Raw genomic sequence first — 23,724 nt, 5'->3', positions numbered from 1 at the left:
CGGCGCTGCGGCGGCCGGCGGGGCGCGGAGGGGAGACATCGCCATGGAGACGCGGGGCCGGGGCACCGCCGGGGCCGGGCACGGGCACGGGGAGACCCGGCCGGGGCCGGGCACGGGAGTTCCCCCGGCCCGCTGAGCCCCGGGCCCCGGCGCTGGGGCGTGAGGGGACGAGCTGCCCGCGCCGGGGCATGGCCGGGTGCGGGGATCCCTGCCGGGGTCCCTGCCGGGGTGTGGGGGTTCCCTGCCGGGGTGTGGGGGTTCCCTGCCCGGTTCCCTGCCCGGTTCCCTCCGGGGTGTGGGGGTTCCCTGCCCGGTTCCCTGCCCGGCTCCCTCCGGGGTCCCTCGGGGGTCGCGGCCCGCGGTGTCCCCGTGCCCATGCCCGCTGCGGGGCTCGCTGGCCCCGCGGCTCCCCGCACACCCGAGCGAGGTCTCGGAGTCCCGGCTGGGGACACCCGGAGGGGTTTTGGGCCCGGCCTCCCCGGAGGACCAAAACCTGCTCCTTTTTCCCTAGTTCTGTAAAACGGAGTGGGACACTTCCCCGCCGTTTACTTTCTCACAGCCAGAGAGGCCGAATCAAAACAATACAGCCTTTCTATTCCTGATAAAAAGCTGGGGCGTTTCGTGATTTTGAAAATTTAAGTTTAAGAGTTTGAAAAGCTTTTTAAAATATTGTTTTTATGTGAGTTTTTCCCCAACTCTGTCTTTCCCCATCTTACTATGTTGTCTCATGTCCAAATCCTTAGTGTTTGCATGACTTTTTTTTTCTCAGCAACACAATCAACTTCACTACTTAGATGCATTGCAAAACCTTACTTTTTTAGATAAATATGTTTTGCTTTTACATTATATCCTTTGAAGTTGAGTTGGTTTTGATTTTCTTTCATGGTGGCCTTATTCGCTATATTGCGCTTTAAATAATTTATTAAGCAGTGCAGAACAAAAGATTCCTGCCTTTCTGAGGAATTATTTTGCACGGTTTAGAACTGTGGTATAAACATAAAGAAATTGCCATACTTGTGCTATGCTTGCCTGAACGCTTATTTTAAAAATCAAGCTCACATATTCATTTTGTGCTACGATTACAGGTTTTAATGACACACCTGATGTCAGAAGTCGCTTTGGCACATGTCAGACAGTGGGACAAAGGCATTTGTGTGTGTTAGTGAGTCAGTGGTGCCTGAGACGTGCGAGGCTGTGATGTCAGTGCTGACAGGCTAGCAGAAGGTGAACATTCTGAGGCTCCCAGGAAAAGCAGTTGGTGCTGCCACGCTCCCTGGGCTCGCATCAAAACTTTGTGTGTTGCCACCGAGCGAGGAGGCAGCGCTGGCGCGGCGGGAGGAGCCGGCTGTGGGGTGGTTTGTGAGTCATGCTGAGCACCTGTGAGCAGCTCGGAGAGGCTCGGGATGCTGACAAGGAGTTAATATTTGCTAGCTCCTGTATGGGCTGCGTGGTCCTCTTCAGCCTCCTGAGCTGTACACGAGAATAGGAAGTGTTTTGTGCTATTCTGAATCACCTGAATTCTCTTGGTGATTGCAAGTGTTAATACCCTTAATGGGAATGTTTAATTTGGCTCCAGCCATAGTAAACCCAGGCAGTGATGGGTGGGGTTTTTTTAATAAGATTTTTTTTGTTTGGATGGGTTTTTAATACAATAAACCAGTAATTTTCCTGGAAAGGGTGGGGATACCATTTCCTGTGTTTTCCTGCAGGTGTAGAGTGGCACTGGAGTCCTGAGAGAAGGCTCTGTGCTTTTGAGTTAGTTAAGCTCTTTCAAAGAACCCCATGATCATGTTTTATGTACAAACAGCTTGTTGTGGGGATGTTCGTGTACCCCACTCTGCAAGGCCGGGTGGTGCAGTTTGAATCCCTGCTGTAAATGCAGGTGTCCCAGGGGTATGTGTGCCTCACAAGCATGCAGTGCTGCTCAGTGAGAGCAGTGCCAGCTTTTCTCACTCCCGAAGCTGTCGTAGGCATTGCAGGGCCATGCATGAGGTGAGACCTTGCTGTAGTTCTCCACAGAATTTGGGGAGGGCTGTGTTCAGCCCAAGTGTAGGAGCTGCGCTGTGTACGTTGTTAAAAGACACTTTCTTCCATCAGGTTTGGGGTGACTCTTTTTAGAAAAAACTGATTTATACAGAACCTTGAAAGGCCATGGATTTTGCTGGGAATAAGCAGAAACCAGAGCAAATACTTAACTGCTTTGCAGTGCTTGTTTGCAGTTAAGTTATGCTTTTGTAAAGTCTGTGGTGGTGTCAGTGGAGTTCTGCAGGTGTTACAGAAGTATAAAAATCTATTTTTAATTAAAATAGTGGGGGTTTTATGTCTTTCCTGAAGCCAAAGAGGAAGGTAACTGCTTGCTTAAGAGTGTGTTGGTCCCACTTGTAAGTCCTGCCTGGAAAACCCAGTGATGGCTGTGTTTTGCTCAATATCTGGTTGCTTTTAAAAGTGGCTGTGGGCATTTAGAATTTTCTCTCCTAATCTTAAACAAAGCTCATGGATTAACAGAATGAAGTCAGGGATGTGCACCTTTACTTTCTGCAGGGTGCTGCATTAGCTGTGAGTGTGTACCTGTGAGATTGGGGCAGATCATGGCCCTGATTTCCATCCCCCTGTTCATTCAGGTGTGTGGGTGTTGGGCAGGTGCAGGGTGCAGTGAGCCCAGCTGTCCTCCCAGCTGCTTCCCAGGGCAGCTGGGCACTGCTGCTGCTCTGGGGTGAGGCTGTTTGGGCAGCCAGCAGCTGCTTCCAGAGAGCAGCCTGTCCCCTCTGGGCTGGGCTCCTCCTGGGCCAGGTGTCCCTGCCTCTCCTCACTGTGCCAGGGGGCAGGAGACTGAGGTTCTGGAGAGGGACAGCTCAGCATCCCGCAGTGGGCACTGCTTTGGGAGCAGCTCAGTGCTCAGGGGTGCTCTGGGTGCGCTCCCAGCACAGCAGTGGCACTGATTTTGGGAGCAGCTCTCCCAGAGCAGTTCCCACCAGGCAGGCTCCTGTCCTGCCATGGAGCTGCTGTGCCCAGACCTCGGCTGTGCCAGGGCAGGGCACGCTCCACTCCCCAGAACACTCCCCAGAAGTGTTTGCCTCGCACTTGGGCACAGTGCATCGAGTGTCCCCATCGGTCCTTGGGGCTGTACCGACATCACCTGGTTTGAATTCCATATTTTAGAGGGAGCTGGGCGTGCTGACAGCCCTGTGCTCCGGACCTGGCCTCAGAGAGCTCTGCTGGTGCAGCCAGGCTCTCCAGGCTGCTGTGCAGTCTGTGTGGCTCCTCTGAGCAAAGCCAAGCTCTGGAGCAGAGTCTCAAACTGAATCTGGGGAATGGATTAATCTGCATTTGTGTTCCTTTTTACTAAGGGGATTATTGGCGTTCCCATCAAAGCAGATGCAGGGGATCTTTTCCTGTCACCATCCTGTCACACAAGGAACTGGGATAGCTTTGTCCAAAAGTCTGATAACCTCAGCCGTAAGCAGTGAGAAAATGCAGAGTGTATTTTCTTCTGCAGAAAGCAAAATAGGAGCATTTTTGAAGCTGAAAGCTTCTAATCTGAGAAGAGTGTATTGAAATAGTGACAGTAACAGTGAAGACTCTGGAAGTACAGGTACTATTCTAATTCAGTGACAGCAGAAAACAAAGCACTTAGAGAAATCACTTGGCAGGAAAAATAGAAGTCAGAATTTTGAGGTGTCTATTACTGCTTTTCCTGGCTTTATGGGAATATAGGATAATGCAGCTTATGATTGAAAGGTCTGGAGAAAAGCTGACAAAAATAAAGAAGCTGATCTCAACAGTTATATTTCTATAGTACTGATTCATGAGAAAGTAACTTACTTCAGGGACTGAAGAGGGGCAGCCTGTAAGCTGACCACGTCTTGGTCTGAGGCCACGGAATCAAAATTAGCAGCAAGTGCAGCCCTGGTGAGAAGGGGGAAGGGAGCACGGTGCCAACTGCCTCAAGGGTGCTTGGCCAGCTCAGCTCACAGCCAGGCCATTTCTTTGTCTTTTTGTCAGAAATTTGGGTGCCACTTCTTTTCATTTCAGACCAGAAGCCCCACCAAACCTCAGCAGCAGCTGCAGCTGAGGGCATGAACTTGAGGATCTGTTCAGGCAGGTGCTTGCCAGCAGCAGGTTGGGTGTTGTTGTGGTCAGCTGGTGCTGCTGACTTACATCAGAACGTGTGTTTGTGCTGTGAACACTGAATGGCACCAGAGTGAGGTTATCCACAAAGCTTTTGCTTGGTTCACACTGAAATCTCAGAGCCTCCTGTCTGGGATTCAGGTTTCACTTTGAGCAGGTGCCTGCATCGCCCTCAGCCAGGGGACAGCCACAGTCGGGGCTGTGACCCTTCCCACAGGTCACAATAGCTGCTCGGGGCTGGCTGAGGCCCTGAGCCACTCAGAACTGCCTCTGACACCGCCGGCAGTTCTGTCTGCCTGTGCCATTGCCTCTGATTAGTGGGTGGTTGTTAATGTGCCCATGCTTGGAATATTTACAGTAACTACCTCCTGTTCTGACTCATTATCTGGGCTGGCTTTGCTTCCACAAACGACAGTAACTCCCTATAAAAGAAACATCCTTCCCTCTCAATCCCAAGACAGTGACCCTCACATATGTTGGTAAAACGTCAGCAACTAAAAAGTGGAAGCAGTCTTGAGATGAAAATGCCAGCACATTTGTGCTGATGCTCCTGAATGGTTCTCAGTGTTGAGGAAATGCACGGCAAGGCAGGATTTCCAGGGACAAGCTCCGCACTCTGGGTGTGTTAGTGCTGGTTCTCGTGTGGCTGCTGCCCATGCCAGGAACTCATCCTGTACAGAAGGTAGTGAAACTCCTCCTTTTTTTTTTGCTTCTGAAAACTTAATAATAGTAGCTTCTTGGCAGATGCCAAACCTCATCTTCAAAGGAGAAGCTCCCGGGCAGATGAAGCCTGGAGCTCGAGCAGCCCCACAGAGCACTGCAGAGGGGAGCACAGCAGCCCCAGCAGCTGCATGAGAATTTGCATGGCTTAGGCTTCTGCCATCTCTGGTCTGTGGCCACCCACGGGATGCTGGAGACTTGTCATTAACTGTGTGCCATCTACTGAGGTTCCTGCAAGGCACTGCTCTTACCCCTGTGCTTCGGGATGGAGTGCTGAGGGTAGCCTTGGGTCAATGAATGTTCATTTTCTGCTTCTCTTCCTCATTGCCTCTTAGTGCTGAGGTGTCTTGAAGAAGACACAGCTCCAGAGCTGTGTGAAAAACCTCCTCAGGAGTGAGCACAGGGCAAGTCCTGTTCTCAGTCTCCTACAAGCACTGAATCCATGCTTAAATCCATGTATAAAATCCTCTGTAAATCTGGAGGTGTCCTGGGTACAAACAAAACATTTGTAACTCCAAGAGGACAAGCCTCACACCCTGGACAACCTCTAACTGAGCACTTTCAGGCCAGGATTTTTGTGTTATGAATATTGGACAGGAACTGCCCTGTTGGTGGCTGGATGCTCTCACAGGTTCCGTGGTCTCAGATCTCCTCTGTGGGACTGAAGGTTTCTGAGCCACTCCTGTCCCCCTTAGCTGAGCCTGGCTCTAGGGCTTGTGTAGCCCAAACTGTTTTTCCTTCCTCAAGTACATCTGACCTAGAAAAACCCCCTCCTCTTCCCAAAACATGTCTTGGTCAGGCTTACATGAAAATGCATGTTAAATACCAAAATGAGACAGCTATGGTATACATGTTATTTGCAATGATCCTTTTATTTTTGTGTCTGGTAACCTGGGTAAAGGGTTTTGTGAATTGCCTGGTTTCGTGCTCAATATTTGTATTGTGTTGCTGAGTGAAATGAAGGCGAAAATAATTTGAATTGCACCCTCAGGCAGGTAACAATTCAGTTCTTTTCATGAAGAGAGTGTAAAGTGAGACTGTTCTCCACTTAATTAGTTTTGTGAGAGTGATGTATAAGGCAAGGTCAGTGCTAAAGGAAGAAAGGGCTGGCATGGATTGAACACTGCTTACGTTGTTTGCATAATTAGAGCATCACTGTGAGGTGGGAGGGAGCAGAGCGCAGAAATGAAGTGGGAAGAAGAGATATTCCTGAAGCAGCAATCGAATTGCCATTGATCTGGGCTGCATTGCATGTACACTGTTCAAGAGTGGCCAAATCTGAGCTGGTGGTGCTTTGTTACCTGTGACACTGGTTGTGCTGGCAGCTGAAATCAAGGTACATTTACAGAGATACTCTGTTCTGTGGCCCGGGGAATCTCTAGGTGCTTTTCAAAGGCTGGGGTTTGACATAATTGATACAAGGCTCTCTGGGTTGCTTCGAGAATAAATTCTTTAACCAGTGCTTGAGATCTTTGATGCATGTGCATTTAGTTACCACCCCGTTTAGGATGAATTTCTGCTGTGTCAGTGGGATCAGATCAGAGGTGGGCGTTGTGTAATCCCCCTCTGAGCTGTGTGCTCTGGGTGTCACTGGGTGAAGGGACAGCTTCGCCTCAGGCCAGCACGGGGGTGCAGCAGCACTGCTCTGTCCTGTCCCTGTCCCTGGGGGTGCAGCAGCCCTGCTCTGTCCTGTCCCTGGGGGTGCAGCAGCCCTGCAGCCCTACTCTGTCCTGTCCCTGGGGGTGCAGCAGCACTGCTGCCCTGCTCTGGGTGCTCTGTCCCTGTCCCTGGGGGTGCAGCAGCCCTGCTGCCCTGCTCTGGGTGCTCTGTCCTGTCTGCAGCAGCCCTGCTGCCCTGCTCTGTCCTGTCCCTGGGGGTGCAGCAGCCCTGCTGCCCTGCTCTGGGTGCTCTGTCCTGTCCCCGTGGGCTTTGGCAGCTGGGACTGCTGTCCCAGAGGTGGCATGTCACAGAGCAGTCCAGTCCTGTCTGATTTTCCTCCCCTGTCCCCGTGGGCTTTGGCAGCTGGGACTGCTGTCCCAGAGGTGGCATGTCACAGAGCAGGCCAGTCCTGTCTGATTGTCCCTCCCCAGAAAACATACCGAGGTGGCACTGGTGCTGCTGCCAGGGCTCCTGAGCCTTTGTGGAACCTTGTGGAACCACCTGGAAGCCTCGATTGTCCCTCCCCAGAAAACATACCGAGGTGGCACTGGTGCTGCTGCCAGGGCTCCTGAGCCTTTGTGGAACCTTGTGGAACCACCTGGGAGTTCTGGGGCAGCCCTGCTGTCACCTCACAGAGCCCCTGGGGCTGAGCCCTGGCAGGGACACACAGCTCAGCGTGGGGACAGCGGGGGCTGGTGGCTCAGCCCTCTGCTGACAGAGGTGACGGGTGATTCCCCTTCTCACAGGCAGGAGCTGGGCAGTTCCCTCTCTCTCCTGGCCACAGGGGACCTTTCCCATGTGCTGGTGGCGTCCCAGGGACTGCACAGCAGAGGTGACAACCATCAGCTTCCAGGACCTTCACTCAGGTTTTAGCCACTGAGTTTAATTGTAGAAGTTTAGGAGTTCTGAGCCACTTTCCGCTACCCCCCTAGCCTGTTCATTCAAATCCAGGGGTAATTAGTACTCATCTAATTGTTTTATTTTTCTGTTCATTTTGTGTGTGGAGTCACAGAATGGCCCTCACTGGAGGGGAGCACTGGAGCTCCTGTAGTTCATCCTGCTGCTGAAGTGGGATCTCCTGACACGTCACTCAGGGCTGTGTCCAGCAGCTTTTGAGGACCTCCAGCAAGGGGGAACCAGGAGTTTTCAGAGTTTTTCCTCTTCTGTTAGAAGTGACTTTTTGCTCAAATTTTAGAAATTCCTGATTTTCTTTAAATGAAGGGATAAAGCAGAGGGCATTTTTCATTGCATGAAATGCAAAGATACAATAGAAAGTACGGAAGAACTGAGAGGAAAGCCTGGAGGTGGGGCAGGGAGAGATCCTGCAGCAGCAGGGAGCAGTGCAGCTGAGCTGCAGGGATGCCCAGCTCTGCTCACACCTGGCTCACACTCACCTGCCCACAGACACACGGCCGGACAGAGATTCCTCCTGAGTTTGTTCTTCCAGCCATCTTCCAGCAGTTTCCAAGAAGATGCAGGTGCCCTTCTCTTCCCTTGTGTCTCTTACGTGGCTCACTGCTACTGGCCACAGTGCTCAAGTAGCCGAGGCTGATTTAATTCCACACATTGTCAGGGTGCTGTCAGACTGCTCACACAGGAACATTCTTCCTTTGGCTTTTACGCCTGCTGTGGAGTTCTGTGCAGCTATCGTGTCTGTTCAGTACACACATGGAATTCTTATGTTGCTCTTACATCTCAGTTTGCCCAAGTTACCCCGTACTGCCTGGAAAATGATAGATGTTTTAATTGTAATTATACACAGTGCTGTCACTCACACTTTGTTCCTCCGAGTGCTGCAGGAGAATGAGAAGCCAGGATGGACCCAGTTGTCACTGCAAGCCATTGTCACTTCTTGTGGGGTGCAGAGCTGGAGTGCCTGATCCCTGCGAGTCTCCCCCAGTGACATAAAGATGTGGGGGCATTTCTGGGCGCTGCAGCAGTGGGGGGATTGCAGTGCATGCCTTTCCTGAGGGCAGTGATCTGTAGCTGTGAGAGGCCGTGGGGCAGTGGGTGCTCCTGCCCGGCCAGGCTGTTGCTGCTCCTGCTGAGGAGTCCCTGCTGTGCCCAGCGCAGCCTCGTCATGTGCTCTGCTTTACGCTGCCTTCTCATCTTGCATAGCAGTGACTGAACGTCCAGAGACTGCCAAAAATAGCTGACTGCTTTCAAGTGATTGGGCAAGGAGAGCTGGAGTCGCTTTCATCTGCTGCTCCTCTCCCCTTCCCGCTCTGCCCCGTGTTTGCTTTCTGAGCAGAGGATATTGGGTTTTCGTTTGTTTTGGTGGAACTCAATAAAAGGTGCTAAAAGTGAAGTAAGTCAAGAGGGAACAAATGGCAAGGCTCTTCTTGACCACCTCGGGGGGAGGCTACGGCAGCAGAAAGCCAGGAGTCAGGCTCCAGCTGCAGAGAGGTTTTTGGGGCGAGGTGTGACCTGTTCCAGAGGCACTCCAAGGTCAGCGCGCTGCCTGGCCAGGGAGGCTGGACGAGGAACGTCTGCTCTGCTCTGGCTGCTGGCCACGCAGAGCTGTGCTGCCTGGCCCTGGAGAGCAGCACGGATGTTTCCTTGGCTGCAGGAGGCTTGGGGTGTTTCTTGTGGGGTTGGGTTTCACGTTGTTTGTTTGCTTTGGTTTTTGTTTTTCTTTTCAGATTATCAGGGCAAACCCCAGTTTTCCAGTTCTGTTTGTATAATTGTGCCCTTGGGGGGAATTTCTATGCCATGATTTCTGGGATGATGGGGATCAGTGTAAATGACAGTCCCTTCATGAGGGGTATCCCTTGGTAGGTGATGGAGAGGAGTGAAAGCTTTGTAGGCAGTGACCCAGTAACTCCTGCACAAGGAGAGAGCAGCATGGAAGACAGGAGGAAGATGGACTTGGACTTTTTCCTAGCAGTTCATTTAAGAACAGTAGATGCTCTTGTTTAGGGATGCTTAATTTAAGTGGCAGCAGTTAATGGCTGTAGAGGAGGAAAGGATCAGGCAGAGCTGTGAAAGCTGTCAGTTCTTTTCATGGCAGCTTTCAGGGTTTAAAAGTTTGAATTTGTTTCCCCACTAGGACATAAGAAAAACTTCTTTGAGGCTTCTCAGGAAAAACAGTCACACTGGAGCTATTTTAAGGAAAAAGACCTGTCAGGTTTTCCATCCCTGTCCTTGTTCCACCCTTGGTCTGAATAGACCTCCCGTCAAAGCTGAGATGTTTTTGCAAGACTTTTGAGTATGATCAGAAAAATTAGTTAGGCCCTTCTGAACAATGTTTGGAAGAGATTTTGAAATCCATAACAGCTGAAAAAAGCAGGGTTTGGAGTCAGTGCTGTGAGGACGGCTGGGAGCTCAGTAGCAGGGCTGTGCCTTGGGGTCTGGAAGTGTTCTTGTTTCACTCCACATCTGATCATGAAGGATGGACTTTAAATTGCTTTGTGGAATGAATAAGAGGTGCCAGGCTGAGAATGGAAGGGGGAGAAAGCAAATTCTGGGAGACTTTGAACGATGGCAAATTAGCTTTGAAAAGCCTCTGGAGAGCACAAGGCAGCTGAAGAATGGAATGGAAGAGGAGATACTGTGGGTGTAACTCGTAGTAATATCAGAGTGCAGGAAAGCACCCAGGTTTCACAGCCTGAAATGGTGCAGAAAAGACTTGACAATCTGTCCTGCAAGGTGCCAAACATCTCTACTTTCCATTTCCCCAGAACCTGTTAGTGCTCTGCTTTGGGCCCCTCTCAGTGAGTGTTGGATATTCCTGTCGTGCCGTGTTCCCACCATCACAGATTCTTAGTTCAGTGCATTTCAGGAGGCATTGAGTGTGCGTGAGGCAGTCTGAGTGAGTGACAGAAGGCTTAGGAGAGAAATGGAGAAAACCTAGCAGGCTTTGGGGAGGCTGAGTGTGAGTGAGCTGTTTGCAGGCAGTGCCTCTGTCACTGCCAGGGGATAGCACATTGCCCTTCCTTCAGGGGGCTGGGGAGGGCATTGCTGGTATTCCTCCACAATGCTTGCACTCACTGGAAACCCTGTTCTTTCATAGGGCTTTTCTCAAAGTGCTCTTGCCTCCTCAGTCAGATCTGTGATTACTGTTCTTACTGCTGCTGCAAGCATTTTAAACTGTCCTGTGCATGCGATGGGTTTGAATAACTGCTGGTGGGAGACTTTGATAGATCATCGGTGTTTATGTGGGTGGCACCGTCTGAGGAGCAGAGCCTGAGCCAGGACTGTCCTGTCAGGTTAGACTGAAACATGGTTTGTGCTGCTCAGAACCAGCCTTGCTGAACCAGGTCCTCAGTGGAAGTGTGACAGGCTTTGCACCTCACGGTGCTGGCCGCTCTTGTGATGAATATTTTAAATACTCCTTTTTTCCCCAGTTTTTTTCTTTATAAAAAGTGTGGGGGGGGGTTGTGTTGGATCAGTGTTATAAGATAAGCCTGAAGATTGCTAGAATGAACAGCAATTTTGAGGCTTGATTCTGCAGTATGGGATTACTGAAGTATGTAAGAGGAACAGATTTGGTTCCTGAAGTCTGATCTTGCAGCAGCAGAAACTGTGCTGGTGAATAGAAGGGAGCAGAATCCTGTTTAGTTTGCATCCTCAGAGATTGCCTGAGATGCTGTGAGCTGAAACTGTGTGGTTTGAAGTTTTACCCTGTCCTGTGCTGGATGTCCTTGAAGGCAGCTGCTGCCTCTCCAGTTCTGCTGTATTTTGGTTGTTGCTGCTTCAAAATTTGGCTTTGGGAATTATGCTGTACAGTTCAATCTCTTGCATTATCTTCATCTTCATCTTTATCTGCTTCTTATTTATGTTTTACCTTTATTCACAAGCATAGGATTATTGAGTCAAAGGTCTGGAAGGATCACGAACACCTTGGTAAATGTGGTGAGAATGAAGAGTCTTTAAAAGGTGGTGGCATCAGTTTTTGACCCAGTCAAAATACCAGCAGAAAGCACGGAAATGTTCGTTTTATGTGCATTTCTCTTCAGCACTCAGACCTGCAGTGTGCTGGCTGTGTTGCTGTGTGGAGGGAGCTGCTGGTGCTGTGTAATTCTCGCTGACACTGCTGTGGTCAGTGAGCAGGTTCTTTCTGTGGAGCATGACTGTGGGCTCAGCCCCTGGCTGCCCTACAGAAACCACCGTGGGCTGGCTGAGCATCAGCTAGCACAGCTCTCAGGGCACTGGGAGGCTTCACATCAAACTGTGGCACAGACCACATGTGCCCTGTTCCTGAGCTCTCAGACCTCGCAGCAGTGAGGCTGGCTGCCACAGTGTGCCCAGCTTTATTTCCCAAGATGTAATTTCATTTATTCCTTGCTCACTGACGTGAGTAAATCAATTAAAACTTGTGTGTGTGTGTGTGTAACAAGGCTTTGACATAAGGTAATTGATCAGGACGTGCAGACATATGAGGAAGGCGTGGGACAGATTTTAAAGGAGAAGACAGAAACGTGGTGAAGTTTCCTTTGGTGTGGTGTGGTGGTAGCTAAATTCCCATCTTGAGTAGTAACAGGCTTTTCTCTGGGTGCTGTGGTGTTAAACACTCCTCTTTGCACATATCCAGGTTAATCTTTTCTCAGCTTGTCCTTTTGGAATCACGTCATGTCTCCATCCTTTTCACTTTGCCTGCGAGGGAGGTTAAGGATGGGACTCTCACAATGCAAAGACACTTCAGCAGGCCAATATAGTTCACTAATTAATTACTTCCTGCACCTTGGCTACCCCTGGAAACTGGTCCCTTTTCAGTTCCTCTGCCTCTGTGGGGTGCTGCACAAACACATGAATCCTTCCTGTGCTGCTCCAAGTGCCACATGAGCCATGAGGACTGACTGTAGGTCACCTGAAGCACCGGAGGGTGCAGCTGAAAGGCAGTGAGCACCTTGCCAGGCTTTCCTGCAAGGACAGGGTCCCCCCTTACCCCAGAAGGGGCAGTGGTGTGTGGGCACAGCTGCCCAGGTGCGTGGACAGGCAGGAGAGGCAGTCTGTGCCAGGGACCCAGCCCTGCAGCTCAGCTCTGCATGGTGTTTTTAGAGTTGTAACAATTTCTTGCTCTTGTTTTTCCTCCCCATACCTTGGCTCAAGCTGGTGTGAACTATTGGGAATTGATGAGTTGTTTGTGAGCCTGAGTCCAGAGGGAGGGCAGGTGTTGCTCCCTGCAAGCTCTCCCCTTCCAGGCACAGAGCAAACCTGATGAAAAGCAGTGTTACTGAACCTTATTTTTAGTTTCTGTGCTGTGGTGCTGTTTTTGTTGTTGTTGTTTGATCATTTGGGGTTTTTTTAGATTGGCCTGCCTGTGTCAGGGGTCACGGTGTGTCAGAGCAGCTTTGTTGTGTTTATGCTGTTGGTGTTGCTTGGTGGCCCAGCCCTGCCTCGGTGCCCGTGGCTGCTGTGCCCTGACGTGCTGCTGGTGTGATGGCACTGAGCTGCTGCTGCAAGGTGCTGCTAGGCTAACCACGCTGCCTTGGGCACACGAATCCCTGCAGCTGTGGATGGCACCCCTTCAGAGAGCTGTGTGCTCCTGTGCAGCCGTGTCCTGCATTCACCAGCTGTGCCAGCTGCTGCAGCCGCCCCGCAGGGCACTGGCCCATCCAGGAGCTGTGCAGGCACCAGGACAGGCACTGTCCTTCAGCCCTCCCAGGGCTGGGTGATGGCCTCACCTCGCAAGGTGCTGCTAGGCTAACCACGCTGCCTTGGGCACACGAATCCCTGCAGCTGTGGATGGCACCCCTTCAGAGAGCTGTGTGCTCCTGTGCAGCCGTGTCCTGCATTCACCAGCTGTGCCAGCTGCTGCAGCCGCCCCGCAGGGCACTGGCCCATCCAGGAGCTGTGCAGGCACCAGGACAGGCACTGTCCTTCAGCCCTCCCCAGGGCTGGGTGATGGCCTCACCTCTGCAGCTGGGCTTGGCTGGCCTGCCCCTCCAGCAGCCTCGGTGCCCGTGTGGGGCTGCACACAGCCCCTCCAGGTGTGCCCAGCAGTGTCCTGTCCCACAAACCCAGCAGTGTCCTGTCCCATAAACCCAGCAGTGTCCTGTCCCACAAACCTGTCAGTGTGGGGCTGCACACAGCACCTCCAGGAGTGCCTGTCAGTGTCCTGTCCCACAAAACTGTCAGTGTGGGGCTGCACACAGCCCCTCCAGGTGTGCCTGTCAGTGTCCTGTCCCACAAACCTGTCAGTGTGGGGCTGCACACAGCCCCTCCAGGTGTGCCCAGCAGTGTCCTGTCCCACAAACTCATCAATGTCCTGTCCCAGGAGCCCCTCAGTGTCCTGTCCCACAAACCTGTCAGTGTGGGGCTGCACACAGCACCTCCAGGTGTGCCTGTCAGTGTCCTGTCCCACAAACCCAGCAGTGTCCTGTCCCATAAACCCAGCAGTGTCCTGTCCCACAAACCTGTCAGTGTGGGGCTGCACACAGCACCTCCAGGTGTGCCCAGCAGTGTCCTGTCCCACAAACCTGTCAGTGTGGGGCTGCACACAGCACCTCCAGGTGTGCCTGTCAGTGTCCTGTCCCACAAACCCAGCAGTGTCCTGTCCCAGGAGCCCCTCAGTGTCCTGTCCCACAAACCCATCGCTGTCCTGTCCCACAAACCCAGCAGTAACCAGAGCCCAGCCTCAGTCCTTGGCTGCTTTCTCAGTGGTGTTGCCATCATTGCGTGCTGGTGCTGCTTGGGCACAGCCAGCATCAGTACCGAGGTATTCTGTAGGTTCTTACATTGTGCCCTCCACCTCTTGCCAGCACTGCTGCTGGCACTGCTCCCTGTGCTCCTGGACGAGCCAGCTGAGGTGACTCTGATGCAGAGCCCGTACAGGTACAGGGTGTGCACTGCAGGGGGATAGAATAGAAGGTAATCTCACCCCTGAGGAGCTGCAGCTGTACCAGCTACCAACGATTAAGGACAAGCCACAGATGTAACCAAGAAGAGTGCTACAACAGAGTGGTTGGCTGTGCTGAGGAGGAAATGAGAGTTTGTTGGCTGTGCTGTGAAGGAGTCAGTACTGTGAGGAGCTGCCCCTGAGATCTCCAAGAAGGTATGGAACTTTTGCAATAAGATAGCAACAGTCCTCGTCCCATGGTTTGGTGTGCAGTGACCAATGCAGTGCCTTATTTCTGTTGGGTTTGGTGTTGATGGTCCAGCCTTCCCTCTCTGCTTGCTCAGGTGACAGGACTTGCTGTCCATGAAGCGTCCATGGTGATCTGCAAGGTGCCTTTGTCACTTGCTCATTGAAAACATTTTTTTGGGGAATGTTTGGTTTTAACAGTTCTGTAAAAATATTCTTTATTCTTTATGCGTCTGTACACAATTTTTTTGGGGTTTTTTTGCTTCCCTTCAAGTTTTCCTCTTTGCTTCCTGGTTTTATTTGTGCCCTGGGCCAGGCTTGCTGTCAGACAGGCGCGGGAAGCTGATGCAAATCCTGTGCCCGTGGTGTGGACCGAGCTCTCATCCTTGCCTCTGTTATTAGTAATGCCTTCTTTCCTCTCCTCGAGCCCCTTCCCTTGTCGCACTGACAGCCGAATTGGAAGCCAACAGCAGCTCTGCTCTGGCGGCGTTCTGCCCGAGGTGCCAACGATTGACTAAAACTGACTCGGATCATGATTTTAATTGGTTTGATTTTTGCCAGTGGCTTTAGGAAGAAGGCGAGCTATTTTAGTCCTCCTTCGTCCTTGGTCAGTTGTGTTGACCTGTCCGTGGCAGTACAAAGCCCGGGGCTCGCAGGAGGGCTGGCTGCTGGCAGGGGAGCTGCCCGGCGGCACTGGTGGGCTTGGGTTTTAGTGGGCACCGGTGCTGTGCTGTGGCTGCCACTGAGGGGGCATGGCACCTATTGATGTGCTTTCCCTGTAGGAGTGCAGCCATTCCAATGCCAGTTTTTTCCTCGGGTTTCAGTTGTTCTATTCTAGCTGTGATGTTTTTCTCCTTGGACTGCTGGCCCTCGCTCTCAGAGCCGAGGGAGGATAACGCAGCGCCCGTAAGCGCAGAGATGAGTGGTGACACGTGTTTGTGCTGCTCTGCCGGGACAGCAGCAGCCAGTTTACCTCTCTGTTAATGCTGTGGCTCTTTGGCAGACAGCAGAGGTGTGGAAACCACTCCCTGGTGCAGACAGTGAGCGATGCATGCACAGGTTTGGTGTCTGAAGGCGTTTCCATGGGGGTGCCCCAGGCACTGTGCACTCCTTCTGCACACACATCCCTGCCCTGAAAGGACAGAGAACCTTCTCTGAGGGTCCATGCAGCTTCCTGCAGCCTCCTACCACCCCCTGCTCCCCAGCTGCAGCTCTCTGCTCCCCTGGCTGTGAAAGAAATTACGGATAACTCGAATGCCAGTGAGAATTGTTTGAATATCAAAATAACAACGACACCCTGAAGAGAGTATGTTGAATTAAAAATATGCAAGCAGCTTTTTCTTTCTGTTGATAAGCTCCTGTTGGGTGCAGGTTTGGCTCAGCATGACTGATGGTTCGAGTGCCCCTCGAGTGTGAGGCTGGGTTTGTTGAGCTGCGGTGGTTTCAGCGTCTATGAAATGTGACCAACAACAAAGTTCAGGCTCTGGTTAATCTGAAGTTTATGTCCTTTCCATGAGACATATTTGTTCAATTACATTACCTGCTAACTGTATTTCTGAGCAATTTCTTGCAGAGAGCTATAACTGTGTTCTTGGTGTGAAAGCTGCATTGTTCTCCTGAGCAGATGATCACTTAGTGACGTCCTGAGCTCACTCATGCCCTCTGCTCTTTGCCTCTGGCAAAACCTAATTTTAGTGGTTTAGGAGAACTTTCCTGTCTGTTCTCTCCTTTATGATGCAGGTGTTTACTGGAAGGCTTTTCCTTGTGAATAGATGAGTTGGTTGTGCTTATTTTTTCCCTACCCTAAGTTCTTTAAATAACATAATTTATCATGAAATTTTTGGTGCTATTTAAAAACCAGCGAACTGAAATAGCTATGGGCTGTGCAGTTCATTATTAGAAGGCTCTTCTGAATCAGAAAACCATGTTTCTGGAAGATATGTGACTTTGAAACACAAATCCTGCTGACTGCTGCTGGACGCTGGGGCTGGAGGAGTTTGTGCTTTGCTGGCATGTGAGGAGCATCTTCTCTCCCAGCCTCATCAGGAAAGGCAGCTTTTGGAGGGAGTACAAGTCCTTTCCAGAAGTGGTGCCGAGGCCAAAGAAGGCTCTTGACTTCTCATGATATTAATGGGCTGAAATGGAAAATGGGAAGCCTTGACAGGGCCTGTGAATTGGCAGAAAATTCAGCCTTTAAATGATGGTTTGGCACCACAAAATGCTGATGGTGCTGAGGCTCCTGGGGCATGGTAGGCAGAACCCACTTCTCCAAGAAAAGTTTATTTCTTTTTGCTGCATCAATATTTATGAATTTTCCCCTGCCACCCTCCAGGCAGCAGTGACCCAGTTTTAGGGTTCTGGGTATTTCTGGGAGATGGGGGAGAGGATAAAATTAGGGTATGAATGTGGTGTTCAGGGCACTTCACAGTTCCATGGCTGTGGCTCCTCTGTGGGTGTCGTGTGTGCTGGGTAATTTTATCCCCAATCACCAGGGGTTTGGGAGCTGTCAGAAGGACAGTGGGTGACAGTGAAGGGCTCTCTGTGGCCACAGCTGCTCCAGTTCGAGCTGTCCTGCCCTGCTCTGCCCAAGGTGGTGCCCAGAGTGTCTGGCCAGGGGCTCCAGCACTGTCTGAGGCCCATCCTCACTCCAGGTTCATGGGTGTCCTGAGGGGGAGCTGCTGGACAGGCAGTGCTGCACCCTGCTTATGGAGAGATGATTTATAAATAACCCCCTCTACTGAACTCTACATGACCTGTCAGAAATGACATTTTAGAAAATACTTATCAAAGCCCAAAAGATTATGGCACACAGAGTCCTCTGCCTGAGAAAAAATCAGCTGTGTTGTAATGAAAACCATTTTGATCAGACTTATCTTTCAGCCTTTTGGTCTTTATGAAGGTGGGAGCTGGGTGTTGTGCTTGACTGGCATCCTAAGTTCCCAGCTTTTCAATTGCTAGCAAAATGTAATGCCTCTACCTCTGAAGGTTGCTGTGGTTTTGTTACAGGTTTTTTAACTGGGGACACAGTGGTCAGGGCATTCTCTAGGTCATATGTTAAATGATCAAATACTTTGTGTTTTGGTTTGGAGCAGAAGGGATCGTGGGCTGTATTCCTGCACTTGTGGAGCCCCTGGAGCTGAGAGTTGTCTTCACAATGGTCAAGTCCTTTTTCAGTGTGAATCATGGATTGTGTGAAAGCTTTCCTTAATTGAGTCGTATCTAGTTAATATTTAATATTTCAGGGTTTTCTTCTTTGCTTCATGTGTCCAGGCTCCACTGCAGTGCTTCCACACAGAAAGCAGATCCCCAAAAGATGAGATTTTCCAGGCTGCTTAGCTGAGTAAGTTCTTTTCATTACTAATAAGGTCTGCACAACCTGGTGCTCCTCGTTTCAGAGGAGAAACTTTTCAATGGCCATATGCACCCTCAGCCTGTCTTTATTGCTTTATGCAAGGAAATCTATCTACGTAACACTCCAGCTGTTCATTTCCTGTTGTGTTTTTAGTAGCAGTATTGCTGTTAAATAGCTACTGATAAAACTTTTCCACAGATCAGGATTAGCTGAAAAATGTGTGGCTTGAGCAGCAAGCAGGCAGCCTTGAAAGCAAAATGTCAGAGAATTGTACATGAAACAGCTGACATTCAGATGGGCAGCACAGACCCAGGATTATACAGTTACTGCTCATCACTGACTTTATTTTCTGTCTTTGTCTCCTGAAAACCCTTCTGGGCATCTTTCAAAACAGCATCTCTCTGTCCCTGAGCATGTTTAGAAAAGCTTAGCTGCTGAAGAATCTTAGCATGAAATCACAGTGCTCTTCATTGAAGGGAAGAGATTATTCAGTACACCTTACAAGGGCACTCATTTTCTTTCCAGTACTCTCACATATTCATTGTGTCCTTTTCTGGGAAACCATTCTCCCTCTGAAGTTTCTGCAATGGTTCTGGGCTGGTTCTGTCCTCAGGCTGTTGTCATCTACTGCATTTACGTGTCCAAGTTTCTGTTTTCCTGTTCATGGTAAATAAGCTTGGGCTAAAGCCACACGTCCTCAGTGGTGCTGGGCTGGAGCTGCTCTGTGAATACCTGGCTGTGGTTTGTGTACCTGGAATGTTTTGGAATTGTGGAATGTTTCTTGTGTGCTTGTAGTCCTTGTGAGTGTTAGGTGGTTGAAGCAAGGCAGAGGGGAAGGAGAATGTCTGGAGCTGAGCTAATCCTCAGCAAATGCCTGTGAGTTCTTTAATGACAGTGGTAAGACAGAATTGAAGACCAAGAATCTGGAGATGTAAAAACTGTTGTGTTTGACAGGAGAGCCCTGTAGGTGCACAGCTTTCACTTTCCTTTCCTAAGTAACTTTGTTCTGACTAGAGAATCAATACTTCAGTGGGTTTTGTTGCTTTTTACCACTGAATTTGGATCTTGAGTAATGATCATGCTGGGAAAAGCCTGCAAAGATCCAGGACCTGTCCATGCCAGGGGATGCTGAGGAGACAAGGGAGAGGAGACATCAGCAGGGCACCCCAGGCTGCTCTTTGTGCCTCCATCTGTGGTGGGGCTGGCACATCTGCACAGCAAACACACTCTGCAGCCAGTGCCTGGGGTCTGCCAGCTGCTGTCCCTGCTGAGCCCCCCTGGCTGCTGTCCCTGCTGTCCCCTCTGATCCCCCCTGGCTGCTGTCCCCGCTGAGCCCCCCCTGGCTGCTGTCCCCTCTGAGCCCCCCTGGCTGCTGTCCCCTCTGAGCCCCCCTGGCTGCTGTCCCTGCTGTCCCCTCTGAGCCCCCTGGCTGCTGTCCCTGCTGTCCCTGCTGTCCCTGCTGTCCCTGCTGTCCCTGCTGTCCCTCCTGTTTGCAGTGGCACAGCTCCGGTGTAGGGAGGGGAGCTGGCAGCTGCCTGGTGAGGGGGCACTGCAGGTGTACCCCAAAGGGCTGGGCTGTGCTTCTGCTTGTGCCAGATCTGCTGGAGGGATTATGTGCCAAAGATTTGTTCACTCTTTCCTACAAAAATGGCCAAATAAATGACAGAGATCTTTCTTCCTGTCCTCAAACCAGCACAGCTATAACAGTGCTACACTTGGAGACATCAATTCTGTCTGTGTGCAGAACGGGCCCAGGACTGATGCAATTCAGTGCTTTTTGCTTAATTTCTTACAATTATGCTGGTAAATTGGATCATTTGAGAGAGCTTCTAGTTGTTACAGATATGGAGGTGCCTTGCTATTTGTCTGCAGTCCTGCGTTATAACAATTCCAATCATCAGCCTGTAATGTCTTCACATTAATTACTCCTTTTGTGAGATGAGATTGGCAAATGAATCTTCATCAAGCAACTGATGAGTACATCTGTGACTTTGTAATTTAAAACTAAGGTTAATAAGGGCAGGTCCTGGTGGGAATCAACTGGTGGTCTTTGCTGGCAGGTAATGAGTCTGGCTTTCCCGTGTGCATGCCTCCGTTTTCAGACTGGCTAAATTAGTAACCAGAAGCAGATGTGAAGTACATTATCCACTCTGAAGATGTTAATTACATCTGTGCAGAACAAACAAATCTCACTGCTTTAGCAGTCCAGGTGTGTGCCTTCTGAAGACGTTGGGGGGGCTCATTCTCCTTGCAGCGGTGGTGCTGAGTCGTTCCTAAATACAAATGGGTGTTCCTGGTGTTCGGGGCACCACGCTGGCTTTGGGCTGGCATCAGACAAATCCTCTGTTCTCTGCTCTCCCCATCACTTGTGGTTTGCTCGAGCAGGCTTATTTGGCATGCGAGCCCTGTGTTAATGTGTGCACGGCTGTGGCTGTGGCCAGCAGCTGGGAGGCTGTGTCCGAGCCTGCAGGGCAGCGCTCAGCGCTCTTGTTCTGCTTTCCTTCAGAGCTTCTGAAATGGTGCCTCAGTTAAAGCGTTAGTGCAGACACAGGGCAGCTGGAAGCTGGCTGGGCGAGCTCAGCTGCCTGCAGGAGAGCAGGGCTGTTCCACGGGCAGGAGCTCTGTTTGCCTCATCCTGGCCCCTTCTGCTGCCCCACAGGGGGAGCTGGCTGTCTTTGTAAAAAGGCACTGTGTTTCTTGGGGGGCTTGCATTTCATCTCTTGATTTAAAAAAAAAACAACAAAAACCTTGCATTTCTTGTGCCGTGCTTATGGATGTGGAATGTCTCCAAGACAGTGTGGAAATGATGTTCAGATGGGACTTCTTGCCATCAGAGGGATTAAAAGATCAGCTGGAGCCATCTCTGGGCCTGAGCTGACTGTTGTCCCCTGTGTGTGGCACTAACTTGTAAATCCCAGAATTGGAACTACCTGTTATCCTGCAATAGAATTTCTGCTAGGTTTTAGTGCAGCAAATAATATTTTACTGTAATTTATTGCTTCCCAGTTAATGTAAGTTATAGATACTCATTAACTTTGGAATAAATACTAAATTTTACTCTTGCAATTACAGGGCAGCATTAGGATATAATTTAAATCAGCTTTAATATAGAATGTTAAGAAAAAATGAACAGGATTTTAAATGTAAATGACATATATTTAAATGGGAGCTCTTTACTATATAATTATTAGTCTGTATGCCCTGCATGTCTAGATTACATGTGAATGTTCTTTGTGCATTAAGCGCAAAGTAATCAGAGGTAGAAGATGTCTTAAAGATAATAAAATCAATTCATTGCCGTAATGTATTCGTGTTCAAAAGCAGGCGAAGACTCTCAGAAACATTTGCCAGAGAGAAGATGGTTTGCAAAGAGCTGGAGCAGGGGGAGAAGGGAAAAGCAGTTGGGGTGGCAGGGTCACAGCTGGTAGCTGCAGTCAAAACAATGCATCTCAGAAAAGTGCAATACTGCCTGTGTAAAAACAGGAGGATGTGTGCAGGGCTGTGACACAGAGCCAGTGCTGTCCAGGGCTTCCCTGGCTGCTGCTGCTGGGTCCAGCTGAGTGCTGGAGATCCAGGGTGTGCTCTCGGGGCTCACCTGGCCTGGCTTTGGGGATGGCTCCTTGGGGCAGTGCCCAAGTGGCTTTGTTGTCCTCACACCATGATGTAAAAGTAATGCCAGTTCTGTACACACACCCCAGTTCTGCTTTGCACTGAGACCTGAGCAAGGGTAATTCCGACAGCTTTCCTACATGCCCATGGATTATTAGATCCTGCTACTTAGCATAATTATGGAGCTTAGCAGGCAGCTCTTCTGGAGCTGCTCTGACAGAGCTGTAGATAGAGGACTTGGAGATGAGGTGCTGGAACATGTGCAGTGGAAGGAAAAGCCAGTTTTGGTATGGTCAGTACTTTGTTGGAAAGCATTGAAGCACAGGATGCTGTGCATGCCTGACTTTGCAATGGTGGTGGGTTTGAAGCTGATGATTAGGATTAAAAACCATTTCCTGAGAGTTTACCACAATAAAAGCACAAGCAGGACAAACCCATTGGCAGATGCTCCCCAGTGCAAGCACCTGAGCAGCAGGACTTGTTCCCAGTCCTTGGTCCACGAGTGTGTGCTTGGTGATGGATGTCTGCAGTCATTTTCCAAGGTGCAGAAATAGCTGTGAAGTTAAATTATTTGGATTTATCTCAACAATATGAAGGACAAGAGAAATGATGCAGATATATCTGAGTAGCCCTCTGCCTTCATAGCTGAGATTGTCTCCCTTGTTAGCTTGCACTGCTGATCCAATTCCCCATAGCAGCAATTCCTGGCAAATGCAAGGTGAAGTGTAAGTCCTTAGGCTTTTAGTTTCGTACTTACAACAAATTATACTCAACCCCTAGGTTTGTTGAAAATATGACATCCCAGTTTGGTTTCTTAGGGACAGTGCTGTGCATGATTACATGGTCTGTCAAATATTTTCATCTGTGTGAAGCTTGAACTCAGCAAAGTCAGTTTGACTTCAATAACGTTGAGTTTCTGCAGTTTTATGGAAATGCTGTTTTGTGAAGAAGGACCCAAAGCAGCACCTCTGGTGAGGCAGAGGGACTCACACCTCCTCTCTTACGTCCAGAGAACTGGCCAGATGCTGATGTGACTGCATCCTCGAGTCAGCCACATGTCCAGCCAGGCAGGCCAGAAACTGGGGAAAGGTGGGAAAATACTGTGAGCTAGAATGTGCACAGACATGGCAGATGCTGCTGAGGGGGGGATGTGGGGGGAAAAGTCACCAGTCAAGAAAAACACAATCCTAATGTCTCCTCATGCAGAGCAGCTTGTTTGTTAGCTGGGCTATTAAACACTTTTAATCTAGATAAAGGCTCTAATCCCATCGAAATCCATTGCAAAGCTCCTCTGCAGACTTCAGTGAGGCTAGAACTCTTTTCATCACTTGCTCAGAATTTCTGTTCTTGGAGCCATGTGCATGTGAGGAGTGAATGGAGAATTAAAGGAGGGTGTGTTTTGAATTGGAGAGTAAGTACACAAACACTTGTGTGTAAGAGGGAGCAACAATCTCATCTTTGCTGCTGCAAAGGAGCATTTATCCTCTCGCTGTGCCTGCATCCCAGCTGAGAGAAGATCTGAATGTGGCTGTTTCTTCAGGAGCTGGATACTGAGAGCAGCTTTGTTCTGACCAGTGTGGGGTTAGCTGGGAAGGAGAGAATGTTACCTGTGCTAGGGCTGCTCTCTCTGTTATGAGCACTGGCACGGCTCATGGATGGTGACTTAGGAGCTGTAGCTTTTGTGCTAAAAGCAGCTTATACAGACCATTGTTTTGCTTTAAAAACCAGGCACCTAACTCTTCTGTGGCTGGAGAGAGGCTGCACAGATCACATTTGGTGGCACTGGGTCTGTCTCTGTACTGGTACAGACAGCTATTTCAGACCTAGGAAGCATTTCTCAAGGGCAAAATATTTTCTTGTGCACTGAACCCATCCTTCCTTTCCCTTTCCCTAAAGTGTACGTGCTGAAAGTGGAGTGCTGTGTGTATCATCAGCAAGCCACTGTGTCTGCTGAGGAGCAGAGCACTTTGCATCTTCTCTCTCCTTGTCTCTCAAAGTACTGACCGTATCCAAACTGGCTGTGGGTGCAGCCAGGTTATCAGATAGATGAAGAAATCAGCAGATTGCCAGTGTGCCTTCCATGCTTGGCACAGGTTTGGGCAGAGAATGGCTTTGGTGCGTGGAGGGAGTAGAGGGGATTATGCACTCTGCTTCTTGGGGTTTTGTTCCTGGGCAGTGCTGGGGAATGAGGGGCTCGGGGTGAGTTTGGGGTTTTGTTCCTGGGCAGTAT

General features: G+C 50.2%; 1 protein-coding gene across 6 annotated transcripts in view; it reads left to right on the top strand.

Annotated features, from left to right (window-relative positions):
- Positions 1 to 23,724, top strand: part of FGF13 (fibroblast growth factor 13) — a 184,411-nt gene that overhangs the window by 1,610 nt on the left and 159,077 nt on the right. The window contains exon 1 of one of the 6 annotated variants that reach the window (XM_039722634.1): positions 6,049 to 6,184. The exons of the other annotated variants lie outside the window; for them this stretch is intronic. The gene's annotated coding sequence lies outside the window, so the exon portion shown is untranslated. Of the gene's footprint in view, positions 1 to 6,048; positions 6,185 to 23,724 lie in introns of those variants that run through there. 6 annotated transcript variants of the gene reach the window in all.

Source organism: Passer montanus, unplaced genomic scaffold (assembly GCF_014805655.1).
Source record: "Passer montanus isolate IOZ18808 unplaced genomic scaffold, ASM1480565v1 scaffold49, whole genome shotgun sequence".
Taxonomy (NCBI): domain Eukaryota; kingdom Metazoa; phylum Chordata; class Aves; order Passeriformes; family Passeridae; genus Passer; species Passer montanus.
This window is presented reverse-complemented; position numbering and strand designations above follow the sequence as displayed.